Source organism: Suncus etruscus, chromosome 2 (assembly GCF_024139225.1).
Source record: "Suncus etruscus isolate mSunEtr1 chromosome 2, mSunEtr1.pri.cur, whole genome shotgun sequence".
NCBI lineage: Eukaryota > Metazoa > Chordata > Mammalia > Eulipotyphla > Soricidae > Suncus > Suncus etruscus.
In genome coordinates this window covers 107,475,391-107,484,963 of record NC_064849.1, presented here as the reverse complement: position 1 = coordinate 107,484,963, position 9,573 = coordinate 107,475,391, and the positions used below count along the sequence as shown (strand labels likewise).

General features: G+C 34.5%; 1 non-coding gene across 1 annotated transcript; it reads left to right on the top strand.

Annotated features, from left to right (window-relative positions):
• Positions 1-1,144: 1,144 nt before the first annotated feature.
• LOC126002226 (U6 spliceosomal RNA) lies at positions 1,145-1,251 on the top strand. The gene has a single exon (XR_007492988.1). It is a non-coding gene; the product is annotated as a U6 spliceosomal RNA (small nuclear RNA).
• The last annotated feature ends 8,322 nt before the right edge of the window (positions 1,252-9,573 follow it).

Sequence of the window (9,573 nt, the reverse complement as noted above, 5' to 3'; positions counted from 1 at the left end):
GCCATTGCAGTGATCAGTAACTGATAATTGAAGAAAGCATTATGAAGAAAGATATCGATAAAAAAAAATAACTCACAGAAAATCTTAGAGGAGCAGAAAAAGAGAAAAGCTATTTTTCCAAATGTACATTTGTACCTCAGGCATCATGAGAGGATGTAAGACTACATTAAAATAAGCAAAGACAGGCAGTCACTGTATATTTAAGCCTACCACATTAAAATTGTACATGTATTGGTTCATGTTGTGTACGTAAACATTTTAATGGGATTATTATGTTACTGACCCCAACCCGATCAGTGATTGTGCCCTACCCTAGGGTGTGACCTGGCATTCTGCTCCCACCCTAGAGTGCTACCTGATTCTGGGGCATAAAAACAAGGGTCTGTGGAAGGCGGGAGGCTTTATTTATTTATATAATAAATACATATTAATTCTATATTCTTATATCCTATTCTTTCGGCCTCTTCACGGGAATAAAGAGCTGTTTTCTTCGGAAGCCTGACTGCCTGTTGGCTTTCTTTCCCACCCGCATTCACCTCAGAACCGCCGACTGAACAGGGTAACAGACGTGTGGTCCGAGATGGAGGAGAAAGGCCTCATCCTCCATCCCTGCATCAGTCAACAGTCCAGAGCAATAGAAAAGCAGGTAAAGGGTTTGTCTTGTCTTCCAGATCGGATCCCCAGCACCCCATCTGGTCCCCAAGCCTACTAGAAGTGATCTCTGAGTCTAATAAAGTCAGCACTGAGCTGGGTATGGTATAAAAGTAAAATAAAATTGTGCATGTACTTTTGATTAAGATTGTACATCTCTTTATAAGAAAATACTACCTACAATGTTTGTATATTAAATCATAATCAGTTACCTATAATTTTATTTTAGTAGCTCTTATGGAAAAGCCTATTGACAGGCTTCCAAGGATAAAAAACATGACAGGATATCTAAGGAGTGCATTCAGAAGACTGGTTCAGAATAGGATACCCACAACTAGTCATTTGGGGCTTTCACAGCCAAGGATTTTTGAGCAGTCAGAGTCAAGATTAAAATTCAAGACAAAAAAAGGAAATCAGTGATATAGGGTTGAGTATCATAAGAGGAAAATTAAAAATAGAAAGCAAATGATGGTAGAAAAGAACACTCACTTGCATGCTCACTTCAGCAGCACATATACTAAAATTGGAACGATACAGAGAAGATTAGCATGACCCCTGCTCAAGGAAGACATGCAAATTTGTGATGCATTCATATAAATAAGAAAAGAAAAGAAAAGAAAAGAACACTCTCACTTAGCTAGTGTTCAATGGTACACATTATCATTCTGTCTCAACACTGATACTGGTGATAAGGAAGTATCATAATTACTATAAGTGATATAGGTATTCATAATTATATTTATAAGTGTTATTATATTAATATGTATTCATTATATAAATAAATAAGTGATAAAAATATTCATGAAGCAGGGACATAGGGGAATCTGAGTAGTTTTTAATGTAGTTCATTTTAAGTGTGTAGATGTTCAAGTAGAGAGAATAGATGTGAAGTTATGGAAATGAACTTCTTGATAGTCATCTAGGAAAGACTATGGTGCAGCATTGAATCTAGTACCTATCTTCCTTTTATTGGAAATCATTAGCCCAAACCAAATCGACTTCAGAAGGGATCACAAAATCAAAATTCTTTGGTGAATAACAAATTCTGTTCAGATGAACTGAATTTCAAATATTCCTTGACTAATATTTTTTAAAGAATCGTTAAACTGAATAATTCTCTATTAAATTATATTCTCTATTAAATCCTTGCATAAAGAAGTAGACATTGTGAGAGCAAAGAGAAGTAGTAAAAATAATTTGTCAGATAAATGAGTAGTCTATATATTGAATAAGTATAACATTATAAGTTTATTTAGTGTTTCATTTGACCATTAACTGATAAAAACAGATGCTAGTCATCATCTGCCAAGGATTTACATCTATGACTGATTCCTGAAATAAGGAAAAAGGAAAGTTCTAAATACATGGCTGCAGTGGTTCCAGGACACCTGCTGCCCTGTAGTAGGAGTCAGTGAGCATGTAGGGTAGCCAGGCAAGATCAGGATCATATTTTAATTTAGTAGCATTATAGAGTAGCATTTATGCATTGGTCAGAAGCAAACAGAACTATTGTTCTTTTTTTCACATCCAAGTTTTCTGCAATTGAAAACACTCCAGTTTGTTATTAGATTCAGGTTTCCCCACAGTTGTATACTTTCAATCCTCTTAATTACCTTTTTTTTTTTTTTAGATTATTCTGTAGTTTATGAAGCTTCTGGCATAAACAACTTTATTTTCTTTCTGACTAACAGTTGTAAACTCACTGCCTGATTTTATTTTATTAGCAGGTGACCTGGACTGCCAAGAAGAAACTCAAAGTCTTGATTTATACACAAGTTTTAACCAAGTTCCAGAAATGATTATCAGTCTTAATGTATATTACAGAGTGGCACAGAAACTTGTGTGTTCATACATGGCAGACATTTTTATGGGGTGTGAGGCTTCATCCAAACACTGTGTGTATGATTGAAAAGGAAGATAGCATGGCAGTTGGATTCTTTTCTTAAAAAAAAAAAAATAACACTTAATGGAAAAAATGTTAAAAAGAGGAAAAGAAAAAAAAATGAGGAAAAGGTGAGAATTTAGGGTCAAGAGAAATGTTATGCCCTGTGTTGCACAACTGGAAAGGTAGCAGAGAATTCAGAAAAAGTCAAATTGCTTTTTGGATACTACTAATCAGTATACCTCAGCAGAAGGCCGTGGGATTCAGAAAACATTTGTAGGATCTTCTGAGCTGGAATCTAGCCCTAAGCAAATTGAAGCTGCAAAAAGAAAATTGCAAGTATATGACGTCATCGAGGACTGGAAATGTCACAAATTATTTACTTGACCACACAATAAAAGTGACATGAGTTGTGTATCCTTAAACAACCTCTGCTGGCTGGATGATCCCATGAAATGGTCTGTTTTGCTGCTAGATGCACTAAAGATTAGATAAAGAAAACAGGCAGTCCCTTATGGGATACTCCAAGTTTTTAACTGCCAAATAAGATCTCAGACAAGATCAAAAATAGAAAGGATTTTTTTATTATCTGTAAGTGCATCTCAGAGCAGAGATGGACTTAAAATTCAAAACATGTAATGAAATGTGCTATTGTGGTGGTAAAAGTTTGCGGAAAGACACAGCCTATGGTTTGTAATTAAATGTGCTATTCCTGGGCTTTTCATCCAGCACTATTCAGATTTGTTAATCCAAGTAATCAACTAAGCCAATCAGTATGATCTATTACTCAGTGGGTCAGAGGAAAGCCATAGGGCAGAGTGGAAAGATAGGGTGTTATGGTTGCTATTTTCCCATTAATAAATTGTACAGGATTCCATCTAACTTTTCTAGTCATTGTTCTCATATTTGTATAAAAGAGCATGTTTTATGAGATTTTCCAGTTCTTGAAATAAGCTACCTTTTGTTCTTAAACTTTGCTGGAGAACTTTAGATGTCAGTAAAAGCCACAATATGCCAAGGATCATTTAAGATTCATGGGACCGGAGAGATAGCATGAAGGTAAGGCGTTTGCCTTTCATGCAGAAGGTCATCAGTTTGAATCCAGGTGTCCCATATGGTCCCTCATGACTGCCAGGAGCAATTTCTGAGCATGGAGCCAGGAGTTTCCCCTGAGCACTGCCGGGTGTGACCCAAAAACCACAAAAAATAGGCAAAACAAAGATTCATCACAGTACTAGGATATGAGAGTTATCTAGTTACTGTACTAGAATTTAAGAGTCATCATTTAAGAGTCATCATTTTTTAGTAGAATAATGTCAGATTTATGGGTATATGCTCTGTCTACCTCTCTTGTGATAAACATACTATAAAAAAATACTTGTCCATTACCAAGTAAATTTACCCTGTCCTAACAAAATCTTTTTGAAAGAACAGAATAAGACACAAAATATTTTTATACAAGATAGTGTAGCATGATATAATATTCAAGAATATTTTGGTATAAGACATGAGCAAAGGAACAAAGTATGCAGTGCTCTTTTAGTGTAGAAAAAGATTGCTCTGTAAAAAAAAATTGTTTGCTTTTATAGGGATATTTCTTTAAGCAAAAATTTTTTGATGGTTCAGCCACTGTAATTTGTTTAAATTTACTCCAACTTGCAAATTTGTTTTTTGCTTGCTTGTTTATTTGTTTGGAGTTTGAGGCCCACTTTTGAAAATGTTCACTCCTGGTATTGTTCTGGATACCCTGTGTGGTGTAGAACTTCAACCAGAGTTGACTTTGTGCAAGTAAAACATATTAGACCCTATGCTATCCCTCCAGCTCCAACTTGCAAATTTGAATTTAAGTCCCTCTCTCACCCTCACTTCCATTTGAAAGTAAAACCTATTTTGGCATAATGTGGTGGGCTATTTGAGGGGCTTGGGAATACTAACCACTCATCTGTGAGCACTATAAAAATTTATTTATTGATACTATAAAATATGTGAAATGATTTTGTGCATTTACAGGCTCACGAATAACCTACCAACTCATATTAAACAGAAACATTCTATATTTAGATATGGAAACCTGTATACAATGATTTTTATTCAACTTTATTTGTTTGCTTTACTTATTTGACATACTATTGTATATGTGGTAAACACACTGTTAACACAAAGATGAAAATTTTGGCTTAATTGCTGATTCTAAATTGCTTTCACATTTTCAACGACAACCCAATAAACACCAGTAATGGTATTGTAATGTGGGAATTTATGATGATAACAATGATGAGCAAAGTGTTTGGAAGACTAGAGAAATTGAGATCAATAACTTGACCTTTTTAAAATATGAGATTAATTGAAGATATTTTATAAGAGAGAGCAAACAGAATGTGATTTGAAAGGTATAACAGAGAGAAAATTGACAAAGATATGGGGAGACAATAATTTAGCAAATTTTTTCTGTCCCTGTGTGACTCCACTAAATTACCTGAGAGATTAGGGAAAGACGGAGACGATGAAAAATAGGACTGACTTTATTTTGAACAAAGCTAAAGAATTTGCTTTGCCTACAGACAGTAATGATAAATGATCAAAATTGACTGTATTTATTTATAACAGAATTGGCATTATAACAAAAAATGTTCCTTGTAGCTATGGTGTCAAATTTCTACAAATTTTTATAAAATAATTTGAGAATAAATGATTCAAGTCACCTGGATCTTAGCTGCAGTTTGGCGCCACCTGGTGACCATTGTCTAATTGGTTTGCATTCCCATAGGGAGGAGTCTGGGGTGCTCATTGAAACTTCTAACTGGAACAAGCTTATTGACTAAATAATGTTAATAGTCTCAGTGCCTTAATGACTTGGCTTAGACTCCAGTTGATTGGACATTGATCATTCACCCCTGAACCATGGATACCACCTACGGAAACAAACATGGTTTCCTACACCAGCACCAGGAACATAAATTCTACCAAGGAAGGCCCCACTACCACCATGGCACTGACTTACTCCAAAGACAGTTCTTATATCACCCTGACAACTAAGAAACAGCAATAGTCTGCTTTTAGGGCAGGATTCTCTGCAATGCTGATGGTGAGACTGAACCAGAAGACACTACATGCCACCCAGTCATCGATATAGGACCTGTACAGAAGCCAGGATCTATAACTACAGAAACCTGATAGCAACAACTGTGATACTGAAGAGCTGACCACCGAGAATGACTAGGGCGTTGGACAACTGAGTATGCCTGGAGCCTTGATTGGTCTTATGCCAAAATACTTCGGGGGTAAGATCTCCCTGTTTTTTAGGCCAAAGGTCTTTCTTTCCAATTTCTTCCATATTTTGCTGTGTGTATGCAAACAACTGCTACACACACACACACACACACACACACACACACACACACACACACACACACATCTTTTTTTTTTTAGTGAATCTTCCATCTCTAAAAAAAAAAAGGGTGGAGCATACTAAACCTTCGGCTATTGTATTAATGACTTTATTGGTGATACAATAATTTTCAAATATATAACTGCTAATAAATGCTCTCCTCTTCTTTTTCTATTTTTTAATTAATTCTCTATTCTCTTTCTATTTCTTAATAATTTCACTTTCTGTCATCCTAAAACAAATGTATTATGATCAATTATGTCAACTATGTTAAACATTTTCTTTAATAAATTTTAAAAAAAGAAAAAAATAGTCTCTATTGCCTTGATTCAGTTTGTTTTTGGTTTGGAGCATACGGGGCCAAGGTTTCATGAAATTACACTCTCCCTTCTCTTCACTGTTCTTTACTGTTCTACCAATAGAAGACTAAAAGATGTGGGGTATAAGTGAAAGGTCAGGAAAACCCATCTTTTACTTTATAGTGAGATTAACTTGTCTTCATATTTATTTGTTTAGGGTGCATCACTACAGTGAAAATTATAATAGTTTTATGTCTAATCTAATCTTGTTTATTATTATGTTGAATTGGAGCTGCTTTAACAAGTCTGAGAAAATTAGATAAAGCCTAATTTGGAACTTGAAATGAAGTAGTCATCAACACTTGACTAGAAGTTACAGAACTATGGAGAATAAAAAGATTGTATGAGATCATCTAGTGCCAAATTTTATAACCAGAAATGTATTAAATGCATAGAGGAAAAAGTATAGCTGAGGAAACTAAGATTCACTTTTCTTTATTTAACACAGCTATGCATGTAACATAGGAGAAGCCCACTGAAGAATTGGATAAAATTTCTGCTTAACTAAAGTTACTTTCAAGTAACTACAAATTAAGAAGGCTTGAAAAATATAATAATCGTTAAATTTTTGTATTCTTTTAACACATACCTAAGAAAATGTAAGACAGGTAGAACAGAAACTATTCTATATTAATACAGGGTGTTAGAATTTACCCAAATATCTAAGGTTTTGAGCACATACCATGTGTTTTATGTTTCAAATGTTCTGACTGGCTTTTTTACCCAAAAAGGAAAATAATTGCACATACCTTCTAATTTCATGGGATTTATTTAAACCATAAGTTAGCAGTATCAATATGCCCCTAATAACAAAAATCAAATCAAATAACAAAAAGTTTAGGCAAACAAACTAACAAAAATGATATTTTCCAAAACCTGCATTTTTGGGAAATTCAAGTTAGGATGTTTCAAGTGACTGTTTAATGTTCTTGTCAAATTATCCTCCTAATTTTCAATATTCTTTCAGTCTGTTAAATACGAAGCTATGAAATGAGGGGTTGAATTGTAATCCTGTGAACTATCTATGGTACCTTCTCTCAGATTTTGTTTTTTTTCACTTGAATATTGAAGAGATTGGGTTATGTACCATTAAGAGTTTTCTTTTTATTTTAGATTGGATCATAAAAAATAGCAGAGGTTAACAATAGTAGATGAGTGTCATAGTTTTATTAAATATTGTTGTATTTCTTACATAACATTAAATGATTTATTACTTGGCAACCCCACAATATTATGAGACACTTTAGGCTTAGAAAAGCATTTTAATCATACAGCCTACATCCACCTTGGATTACATCTTGTTGCTGATAGAGTTTCATAACACTTTACCACTCTTCCACATCACCTTCTCGTCCCAGTGGATTTCTTATCTCCAGCAGAGGCATTGTCCCCCTGAGCCCCATGTTTATTGTTTCCATTGTCTATGAGTATTCATTATTCCAACTTTATGTTTCTTTATATATCACATATGAGAAGGATAAATTTGCACTTATCTCTCAGCTCTGACAAATTTCACTTAGCATGATGGTCTCCAGGTCCCTCCATGTATCAGCAAATTGCATGACATTCTTTTTTTTTATGGTCAACTAGTATTCCATAGTGTATATATACCAGTTTCTCTAACCAGTCATCTATTCTTGTTGTCTTCATTTTTTATGAGGTTGTTTGTGTTTTTGTCGTTAAGTTTTGCTAGTTCCTTATGTATCCTGGATATTGACCCTTATTATCTATCTAATGTGTGATATGAGGCTATTTGCTGCCATGCACCAGACTGTTTAGTTATCTAAAAATTTGTTTAAATTTTTATTTGAAACTATTTTATATCCCTTTTTATTATTTTTGTTATTGTTTTCTTGGTCAATGGAGCTGTATTATAAAAGCAACACTGAAGCTAATGCCATCAATAGTTTCTCATGTTTTATTTCTTCTATTTTATAGTTTGGGTTCTTTTTGTGTTGTTTTATTTTTTTGTTTGTTTTAATTTTTGTTTTGTTTTGCTTTTTGGGTTCACAACCTGTGGCCCTCAGGGGTTATTCTGCACTAAGATATTGTTCCTGGCAGGCTCGAGGGACCATATGGAATGCTGGGATTGGAACCACTGTCCATCCTGTATACAAGGCAAATGCCCTACTGCTGTGCTATCTCTCCAGCCCTTATAGTTTGGGTTCTCATAACCATGTTTTCAATCATTTATGTTAACTTTAAATTGTTTTATAAAGCAATAGTATTTAAAGTAGCATGGTATTGGAATAGACAAATCCTCAGATCAGTGGAATAGACTTGAGTATTCTGAGAGACTGACCCTAAATTGTACAAATAATTTGTGTTTGATACGGGGCTGGAGGGATAGCACAGGGGTAAGGCATTTGTTTTGCATGGGGCCAACACAGGATGGACCCCGGTTTGAATCCCAGAATCTCATGTGGACCCTGAGTTGCCAGGAGCGACTTCTGAGTGCAGAGCCAGGAGTAACTCCTGAGCACCGATGGATGTGATCCAAAAACAAACAAAAAATGCCAATTTGTCTTTGGTAAAGGTGCAACAAATACAAGATGGAGCAAGAAACACCTCTTCAACAAGTTTGTTGGGGAAAAATAGTCAATTACATGCAAAAAGGTGAACTATGACCTTTCTTTAAAACCAAACACAAAGGTTAAATCAAAATGAATTAAAGACCTTGATATTAAACTTAAAACCATAAGGTGCATAGAGAAGAAAATAGGCAAAATATTCCATGATATTGAAATGAAAGGCATTTTAAAGGAGGAAACACCACTGCTTAAACAAGTGGAAGCAGAAATAAACAGAAAAGCTTCTGCAATTCAAAGTGAATAGTAACTAAAATATAAAGGCTATCCATGAAATGGGAGAAACTTTCACAATACTCATCTGATAAAGAGCTAATATCTTAATATCTTAAATATATATGTATATATAATACATAGATATGGTAGAACTGAACAAGAAAATAAATCTAACCCATCAAAAATTGAGAAGAAGAAGAAGAAATGAACAAACATTTCCTCAAAGGAGAAACACAGATGACCAAAAGACACTTGAAAAATTTCTTTACATCACTAAGCATCAGAGAGATGCAAATCAAAACAATTAGGTATCATCTCACCTCACAGATAATGGCACATATCAAAAAGAACAACCAGTGTTGCCATGAAATTGGGGAGAAAGGAACTCTTATCCACTGTTGGTCCAGCCTTTATGAAAACAATATAGATATTCCTGAGGAAAAAAACTGGAAATTAAGCTTCCTTATCATCCAACTATACCACTCCTAG